At 38.5% G+C, this 10,274-nt stretch overlaps 1 protein-coding gene across 2 annotated transcripts in view; it reads left to right on the forward strand.

Annotated features, from left to right (window-relative positions):
* The first annotated feature begins 2,857 nt into the window (after positions 1-2,857).
* Positions 2,858-10,274, forward strand: part of ESR2 (estrogen receptor 2) — a 46,848-nt gene continuing 39,431 nt past the window's right edge. Inside the window, exons 1-2 of one of the 2 annotated variants that reach the window (XM_019615940.2) lie at positions 2,858-3,110; positions 3,594-3,670. The gene's annotated coding sequence lies outside the window, so the exon portion shown is untranslated. Of the gene's footprint in view, positions 3,111-3,593; positions 3,671-5,531; positions 5,855-10,274 lie in introns of those variants that run through there. The other variant, XM_010712017.3, reaches the window with a different exon arrangement.

Genomic DNA, 10,274 nt, shown 5'->3' on the forward strand with positions numbered 1-10,274 from the left:
TGTTCCACAAGGGTAACTGTTCCAACTCCTGGCCCCACGTAGGACCACCCAAAAATCAAACCATGTTTCTGAGAGCATTGTCCAAATGCATTTTGAGCTCTAGCAGGCTTGATGTCAAGAAGTGGAAGCAGGCTAGTATCAAGTGAAACTGTCACTACAGTAGGAGTGCACTGTGGGAGAAAAACACATTAGCGCAAAGTAACAAAAGGACCTTCCAAGCTCTAGAACATACCCTGATGTTTTTCTGACATCTCATGCTGGCTTCTGTTTTCCTATTTTACTGCTCTCTTGCTAGATTGGATGAGGCAAGGAGGAGTTTGCTTGGAGACCTAGGGAAATAGGGACACATGATGGTTCTTAATGTGTTTGGGCAGGTGGCTGACTGCTTGGCAGCTTGTGATAATGGGACTCATATAGGAAGTGTGGCTTGGCTTGAATCTAATTTTATCCAGCTGGTGCTAGAGCTGTAGCTAGAAGTTCTTGTAGGAAGAAAGGAACTGATCTAGTTCAGCAGTTTGTAGTCAGCCAAAGGAGCAGTCCTTCCTTCTCCACTCTTGCTTGCTTGTGCTGCTTAGCTATTCTATTGCTTTCTCTGATCTCTCCAGAGCAGATTTATATTACTAGCCTAGCAGTAAGACTGAAAATAAGAGAAACTCTCCGTCCCTTTGTTCCTCTCCTTTTGTTGGGATAGCTTTCTGTGAAGTTCCCAAACTCAAGTAACTTTTGCTGGATTGGGTGAGCTTCAGCAAAAGGAACAGGGAGGAATTAGGAGGTCCTGAGAAGGCAAGGAAGAAACACTGCTGCTGGTGATGGCAGCAAACTGTCAGACAAGTGGAGATGATCCAATCTGACCTCTGTCAGTAGCTGCTGCTCTTGAAGACTGATTAGTTCTAAAGGGGAAGTTGAACTAAAACTTGCTGCAAAATGAAGTCTGATACTGGAAACAATGAATAAAAAGATTATGTGGGAAGAGTCACTACCTTTTGTATCTGCTTCTTTGTGTAACGTTGCTGAAAGCTCTTGTTTTTCTTTTCAAACTGTGGTGTTATTGTGTTTTTATTTCTTCTTAAGCAGGCTCCTTAAAGGGCAAGTTGTTTTTAAGTGTCTGTATTGATCAAAGAATAAAGCTCAGTTGCTTCAATTGCTGTAAATGCTTTGGGAATCTTTCAGCCACTTCAGCTGGCTTTGTAACTCTCTCTTTTCTCTTGTTCTCCCACTGGCAGAATCTTCTGCATCTTGAACTTTGCTTTTCTAGTTAAATTCAGGTTATCTACTGAGAAGAGAAAGTATGTTTCTGTTTGCCTGAGTATATTAGTTGCATTGTAAAAGAGACATTGAATTGAGGACAGCTGTTCTTGATGTTTGTTGAAAAACTGTGGAAGGGTACTAGCTGTGACCAGTTACTTTTTATCCCCATATTGAAGCAACTTCATTAGTGATTGCTTTGAGCTAGCAGGCCTTTTCTATCTTGCCCAACTATTCTTCACCTCCCCATTGCCTGTTTTCTCAACAAAAAAGGAGGTAATAATCATTAATAATGCTGAGTAGATATAATAAATAAGTGTATGACATCAGTCACGTCCTTCAAGGAAGTTATCATTTTCACATTTATCATAGATTCATTTGAGTTGGAGGGGACCCTTAAAAATCATCTGACCCCCCTGCAAAGATCAGGGACATCTACAGCTCCATCAGATGCTTAATTTCATCTATTTATTACATGTAAGTAACTAACTCTTTTTGCTGGTTCTTTGTGGCTTTATAGAAACAAAACTTCTCCAAGTGCTTCTGCATTATAAGACTATATATGCTGTTATTTTTCTTGAACTTGTCCAGGAGACTCTATGTAGTTAGGTTAAATGAATAAACATCTATATTAGTAAAGGGGTGAAAAGGAGAAGTGAGAAATGAGTGTTTGTCTCCATGACATCAAGAAGCAAAAACCTTCTACACGTCATCTCCATTGTTGTGTGCAGACAAGAAAGGACTCATGCCATAGGAAGGATTTTGTATCTGGCCTCTCTAAAAACAACTTCTCTGGAAGTGGAAAGGCTGGGGAAAAAATGTCCTTGGTTTTTATGGAGCATGGTTGTCATCTCCACATCATCTGCAAGGAAGTTGAGATTTCAGAAGAAAATTAGTGTTTATTTAGAATTAACATAATTCCTACTTCAGGAGATCCTGAGTCCTAACAGACATGTTCTACTATAACAGAATAGTCAAGGCCAAATCTTTAAGGGAAGATACAGTAGCATGATGTAAGACCGTAAGCTGTGGCTGGGCACTGTATGTGGAAAGATTTAAATGAAGGCAGAAAGTAGATTGAGTTGTGGTAGTAGATACTGCCTCTCAGTATCTAGGCATGTCCCCACTCAGCTGGAGACTGGTAGCTTCATGAAAAACATCTGATGCTGTGACTAAAAGCTTCATTGGCTTCTAAAGGTAGTGACTTATTCTTCAGGGCAGGATTATTTTTTTTTTTTTTTATGTGGAGTGGAAATAAACCTTCCCATGTAACAGTGATTTCCCTTTTATACAGGAATTATTATGAAATTAAGTGTATGGTACTGGGGTGAAAGCCATGGTAACAGAGTATAAGGTATTCACCCACAAGATACTCACAGGTAATGAGAAATATAGCCTTTTGCCTTTTTGATGTTTCCTTCAAATTCTTCTAGGTATAATTATGACAATTATTTCTGCAGATCTTAATGCTGCATCCTTCTTGCTATGGCAATTTAATAATAGGCATGGAAGAAAATGTAATTGTTAATGAACATTGCCCAAAGATTCTTTCTGCAGTTCTGTTCTGGCCATTTTTCTTCACTCCTCCTTCAGTGTTATCCTTTTATTGTAACAGCTTCAAAACTTGTGGGAGGTGGTGAAAAGGTTCTTTATTAGGTGAATCCTGAAGTCAAACCACTCTTTAAATTGCTCATATCGTGTGAATTTGCTGGAAAGCCAAGTTGTGGCTGCGAGACCTGGAGTGCTAAACACAGTAGGAACACTGAGAAGAAAACTTGGTAGTTACTTGGGAAGTTTACAGACAAGAGGCAAGTTGCATTCTTGCAAAACCCCCAACGGTCCCGGAACTGCTCACCTTGAATAAGGTAATAATGGCGTAAGTAACTCAGGGAACTGCATTGGAATGTATTGGTGTTAATGTATTTTCCTTTTTCCTCAAGCTCTTATCTGGATTATATTTGTGTCTGTGTATCATCTCAAGGCTCCTCATAGTTGCTCCATGTCTGGTAGATGGGTGCTGCTCCAGTTACAAACTGCTGTAACTCGGTGTTTAATCATCTCTTTCTATGCAAAGAAACTCTTATCTTGACGTTGCCTCTCTTATCATCTCTCTGCCTCCAAACCAACCAGGAATTTGTAATAATTAAAGACCTTCTCCTTTTCTATTGTTTTAGGAAATGTTAGTATACTTCATATGTATATAAAAGAGAGAAAGAAACTTGACTTTTTTTATTTGCCTGCTGCCTAATGCCAGCCCATTCCTGATTGTTTATCTAGTGAATCTTTATTCCATCTGGCTATTTAACACACAGATTTCTTAATAAAATCTTAATTTGCTTTGATTGAAGGTTTTTGCTTTTATTACCCTGAATAGACGTGGCTCCCAACTGAGAGAAGATCTGAATGGAGAACAGAAATACAATCTGTGGGTAACTACTTAAAGCTGTTTCTAATGCTTGGTATATGTCGTCCTTGTTCCCCTTCTGGGGCTGCATTTTATGGACTTCTACAGACCCTGTAATATTTTAATCTTTGTCAGGACTCTCTGCCAAGCAGAACCTGTACATTCTATCTTAGATATTCCTGTGGTAATACATCTTGGAGTTACTGATGGCAGTATTCTGTATTTGGATACAAAACAATTATCTTCTGCAGAATCCTGCTGTGCTGTAAGGTGCCTGATGATAGGGACTGTTGTAGTTTCTGGCAGGTTTGCCCAAAGAAAGTCAGTTTTAGTTTACCTCTTATAGTAGTCGAATTCCTGGGCAAAAGGTGCCCGTATGGATCTCTTGACTGCACTGATGTCCTTTAGTCTAACTTCTGCTGATGGCTGCCTGAAACCCTCAGGTGCAATGAGTTATTGTCCTCCTTGTGCTCTCTGATTTTTTTTTTTAAGTTTTTGCTATTTGTTTGTAAGAGAGAAAGGAGCCCTTCGCAGTCTCTGTTGCTGTCCTATGAAAGAGGCCAAAAAGTATTTGCTTAAAGAGAAATAAATAAAAGGAGGAGGGGAGCTTTAGCTAGGACCAGTATTTAAGTAAAGGAGCTTGCAGGACCAGGGAGCTGTGCTGGAGCCTGAAGGAGAAAGCCTTTTTAGGAACAAATAATTAAATTGCTGTTCTGTAGAATGTATCCATAAACCTTTACATTCCTATGCATTTGTATTTAGATGGTCAGGAGCATGACTTTACCCTTAAACAGAGTTTAAGAGCTACCACAGGCACAAATAGGCTTGGATAGACAAGTCGGAGGCTGTAAAAAAAACAAAACAAAACAAAAACTCAATGATCAAGATGTGCTGCCAGTAGGGATTTGAATCCCTCATAGCTTGCAAAAGTCTTCATCTGTTACAGCCAAAGCAAATCTCAGATTAAAAATATCTGTGTTTGGACCTGCAAGAAATAATAATACATGGAGATGGGAAGCTCAAGGAAAAGAATATAGAAACAAGGTAAAAATGCAAATTTAATGCTGAGAAAAGCTGCATTGGTGTGAAGTAATTATGGGAACAGCAGACTGAGTGGACAGTAATACTGCTTTGACTTGGTGCTGGCTGTGCTTGCAGGAAAGCTGTTGATAGCAAAGGTGGCAGGGCTATTGCAGCTGCATGGGTTGACAACAGTCAAACCTCCAAATTCAGATGAAATATTTGGAAGGTTATGTAGACTTGAAGGTATGTTTGCATCTAAAATGCAAGGATGAATAACATGATGCTTTATCCAAACAAATTTATGAGCATGTCAGCTTCCCTAGGGTAAATGAGGGTAATGCGCTGTGCAACTAATCAAACATTTTGAAAGCAATCCCAGTGTATAATTGAGAGTTGGACCTTGATGCATGTCTTCAGTTTTCTTTAAATAAATGTTAACTTGGTAAAATAGAGATAACACCTTAAACAGCTTCTCGTTAATTTGGTTTGCTTGAAAAAGAATGTAATTACAAGCAAAAAACAAAACAAAACGAAAAAAGAAAAAGAAAACCCCATAAAAAACAGCCCTCTCTTTTCCCTTCAAATTAATGTAGCGGGTGTTAAAAAACATTGTCAAAGTTATTCATTAAGAATGTCTGAAATGTCTAAGATGATTAAGTTGCTGGTTCACAGTGAATTTAGTTATATGTCAGGTTTTCCTGTGACAAAGATTGAAATAATAATAATAATAAAAAAAGTTTGATCTGGCTTTTTAAAATGTCAGTGTTTTCTTCCAGAATTGCTGGTTAGTTAATCATTCACATTCCTGTGCTAAATATGAGAGTGACTGGCTTATGAAATGGTTCAGTAATGTAAGAGCTTTAACTGCAGTGAACGACAAATTCAGAAGCTTGTTATGTCAGAAAGGAGGAGGAGGAACTTCTGTTTAGGTCTTGCCTTCACAGGGAAAGGAAACACTGATAGTATCTGTGTAATCTTGCACTGATGAGCTGGCATCACATTGCTTTGAAAAGATTCATATTTGAGATCTGATGACTAAGTGTTGGTGAGCACAGCTGCTTTAGAATCTGAGATAAAGGAAAGAAGGAAAACAAATCCAGAATTGCTATGTGAAAACCTTGCTGACATGTAATGCTGTCAGAACATTCATAAAGAACAGAAACCCCATTCAGTGTCAATCAGGTACGTGCTATATTGAATGCAATATTTATTATTTTCAATGTTGCCAAAGCTCTGCAATTGATAGGTGCTGGATTTATGAACAGTAAACTCTGTAAGTGAAATGGAGTAGTTAAAATATTGAGAGTTTTTATTTTAGTTCCAGTGCACATTTGTTTTGAAAGTCTAATAGTTTATGCAGATTTTCAACAGGTTTGTGCTTTTAAAATTCTTTGAGGGTTCAAGAAAAATTGTAGAAGTTTGCTGTACCTTAGTACTTTGACTTAAAAAGCTGATTGGAATGTGATTGCTGCACTAAAAGCAGAAGGAATGTTTTTGATGAACACAGATAAGTAATGTTTTTTTATTATTATTCTTGACAACATGCACAGATGAATATGCTAATAGAAGGTTAAAGCCACTTAGCATCATAATATTTGTAGGGCCTGATCCAAAGCAAATTGGAGTTATTAGAACTTTCCCTATTGATTTATCTGAACTTTGAATCAGACTCTTCACATTGCAGGTATCGCGTTGCTTAATATCTCAGGTTTTGTTTTTACAGCTGTTGTGTCTGTCTTGGTAGTTTTCCCATATTCAAATCAGTGATGTAGGTTTCCATTCTTGTAGAAGGAAAATGAGTTTTGAAAAGCATCTTTCTAAGTAAACAGACAGTTACAAACCTGTTTCTTCAGGTTTTCTTTGCTTTCGGAAATGCTAGAGGGTACATTTAAAAATAATAAAAGGTGGGACAGCACATGCATACCTGTTTACCAAATCCTTTGGAATTACAGCCTGAATGCTAATAAAGGTTTTTGCCTAGCAATGACAGGAATTATCTGGTCATTTTATCTCGGGTGTTTTAAAAGTGAAGTTCTATCAGAGAAAACAAACTCCAATCTGAAGGGAAAAATGGGATAAAGAGCAGATTATGTAATCCAGAATGAATGGATAGTGAATGTGCAATGTTTTTTTGGGAAATGTTTCTATCTTGTCATATGGGGAATGAAGCACCGTAACTTATACGGAGTGAAAGTCTCAGTATGTTTGAGTAGCATGAGAAGCCCCTGCTGAACATAGTCATTTAGCACTTGATTTTGATATGCCGAGTTTTAGCAGCTCATTGTTTCCTCAGCCATATCCTTGAAATTCCTTGTTCATCTTTTCTCCCCCTAAGAAGGGAACAGATCGAAGACTGAAGTACAGTGCCTTCACTGAAGCAGCATTTCTGACTTGCAATGTAAATCTTTAGAACTTCTATTTGCAGTTTCAGAACTTAAGCAAAATTCCTTTACAAGTCTGTGAACATAATTTAAACATAGAATCACCCCCCTGTCCTTTTTCCTCCTTCTTTTGCTTTCCTTTTGTAACTTTCCTATGTCTTTCTCTAAATAAGATGTGAGACGCTTTGCAGGCACAGTGAAAGTGACATAGTGCCAGTGGAAGACAGTGATAGTGTCTCTGTTCTCAAACTCGTAACCATGTGTGTAAGTGAACAGTTCAGCTTCCTTGGATTTTTAAAGGAGAAATAACAATAAAAATCTTAGACTAAATCTGATATTTCTTTACAGCTGATCTCTGAAATGCTGTAACTCACAAGAACCAGTTAATTTATTTGAGCTCCAAGTATTGCTGGAGAAAGTGGAATTAGAAAAATTATTTTTTATCCCAGTGATCATGTTTGTTGGCAACCTGATAAACCTGGAATGTCACAGGAAAAACACTCCATAGTTATAGAGACTGTCTGAAAATAGTACAGTTGCAGAATTGCCTTCAGTGAGAGTCAGACAGTGAGTTTCTGTGATAACATTCTGGTAAAGAATGGAATGAAGTGTATAATTAAAACCCTTTTGAAGTCATGTTTACTATGTGCTCTTTTCAAATACTCTGAGCTCTGGTTCTAGAATATTGACTTAAAGGTGAAAGTAGAAAAAAAATGTGCGGTGAAAAGGGGTGGGGAGATCCAGGAGCTCAATAGGATATATAACCACTCTGTTATCACGCTTTTCTTCAGTTATCTGCAGCACACTTTTGCTAGCTGCAGGAAATATTCCCGTGGAAGTGCTTGCTGGTCCATTCCTCTAGGGACAGGAAATAGGAAGCTCAGAGGGAGCAGAAATCCCAGGATGATTTTTTTTAGCTTTATTGAGATGGAATTAAAAGAACATTCAAGTTTTGTCTTGATTAATATATTGGACGGGTTTCCCTCCTGTGTTAATAAACAACAAGATTCTGACTAACTCAGCTGAGTCAGGCTCTTACCCACAGATCAGTAAAAGGCAGTTTCTCATGTCCAGTTTAATAAGAAAAATCTGGAACAGTTTTTTGTCTTTAATAGACTAAGACATGCCTAAAGCCTTTTGTTACCTGTGGATGACATTAAAGATATCTGATTTGGGATTCCATGCTGCATTAGAACAGTGTGTCATAGCTTGCAAAGTCAAGAATAATCAATACCTTGATTTCTGTGTTATTTCATTGAGTTTGTGAAGAAGGGTTAGAGCATAATTACTAATTTCTCAGAAAGTTTTAGGTCTTTTAAATCAGCAAAATTGGTTATTAGGTAACTAAATTGTAATAAGATTTTTAAAAGAGAAGTTATAATAAAATTGCAGGGCCGAAAGTGTTTTATTTTCCTCTAGTGGGAAGGTGTGTAGCAGACTGAATACAAGTGAACCAGTGTTATACATAAATTCTAACAAGGAAATCAGAAAAACAGCTGAAACTATTGTATTTCATACGTGCACATACATAGATTTGTTTTCCATCCAGTTATAGCAATAGTCGTTTATTCATGTTTTATGTCTACAGAAAAAAGATTGTTTGGTGCAGTAAAGTCTAAAGCAACTTGTTTATAAATGGTGTTTGCATGCTGAGCAGAGCAAACTGGGCACTCCTGGAGCAGTTGCAGAACTGAAGCAAGTCACAAAGCTTGGAGCTTTTGTGGCTGCCTGAATGGAAAAAGAACATTGTATGTGGCATGTTCTTCTTGGAAGGACAGTGGTGAAACAGACTCTTCTGTTAAGCCAATTAGATTTACAGCTTAAATAATTTGTGTAGTAATGAGACTGTGTGGAAAAAATCAGAGTAAGAAATGCTTTTATTTAGAGGAGGAGGAGGAGAGTGTAGAGTAAGGGATGTTCAGCATTGGTGTGAGAGGGAAAAACTCTGCTGCTTTTTTCCTTCTTCTGGTCACCTAGCTCTGACAAATGGCTCCCTGGCAGCAGGTTAACAAAGGGGGTTTTCTGCAGCCTCAGACAGCTTGCAAAGAAAAAATTATTTGAGGAGCCTAAGGCATGGCATGCTCAAGGGAACTACCAGTGCATTGCGTCCACTTACACAGGAGAAATTAAATCCTGCACTTACTGCCTTACCTTCCCATCCCATGTTTTCTATCTACGGGAAGTGAGATCCTCAGGTGGCACAGTACTCTGCTGAACTAAACCAGTTCATGTTGTCTGGGGAGATGAATAAGTCATATTCCCAAATAACTGATTTTGTTGCCTGTAGATTGCCAGGGGCCTGGGCTTTGGGTGCAGCTATGACCTTCCTCTTTTTGTTTGCTGGCCAGGAGGCTCTTAGTCTCATCAGTGGTTTTTATGCTTGGTTTTGGACAGCTGCTGCCAGGGAATCTGTTGTCTATACTTTCCTAAGAAGGTGAGATGGACAGTCTTGCTGCCTGAGAGGATAGAAAGTGCCAATTCCTGCTGTATTCCTACTGCCTGATTTGCTGTCTTCTTTTTTTCTTTTTGTTGTTGTTGTTTTGTCTTTTCCAAATATTGACTTTTCTCCTTTTCCTCTCCTAAATTTCTGTCTGACATGAGTGCGTTGCTGCTGGCATTGTTCTCTATCTGCCTGCTGTATCTCCTTGCAGACTTGCATGGGGGAACTGCTGTGGGAAAAGGGAATAAACACAGCGGTGGTTTTTGTTTCTGATTTATTTATTTATTTGAGCATCAGGAGAGACTGATGTTGGGAGATGTGGGATTGTTGTAAGAGTAAACAAAAAGAACTTGAGTCAAGTCAGAGCCCCTGCACCAGCTCAGGTCTCTGCCATGCCAATAACTAAGGCACAGTTAGTCAGTAACCCGCTGAGTTGTGTAAAAGCCCTACTGGGCAAAATGTGGCTTTTTCTCCATATATAGTTTCCCTTTCTGATGGCAGATGATTGAGCTCGACTCTCTGCTTCTCAGCGGTTGTACAAATTAAAAATGTCCCTCAGAACAAGGTTTTGTAATGACTGGAAAGCATGATAGTTATATGGCATTCTCATTAAGGAGACGTGGTGGTTGAAGGAAGTAATCTTCCTGGGCACAAGGAACTGGTATGTTCCCTGCTGTTGGCACAGAGCTACGATCTGATCATCAAACCAAGAATTAGCTACTCAGAATTTCAGAATTAACCCTGTAAGAATAAACTAAATTAATTATTTTGTGCTGAGACC

This window comes from Meleagris gallopavo, chromosome 5 (genome assembly GCF_000146605.3).
Source record: "Meleagris gallopavo isolate NT-WF06-2002-E0010 breed Aviagen turkey brand Nicholas breeding stock chromosome 5, Turkey_5.1, whole genome shotgun sequence".
NCBI lineage: Eukaryota > Metazoa > Chordata > Aves > Galliformes > Phasianidae > Meleagris > Meleagris gallopavo.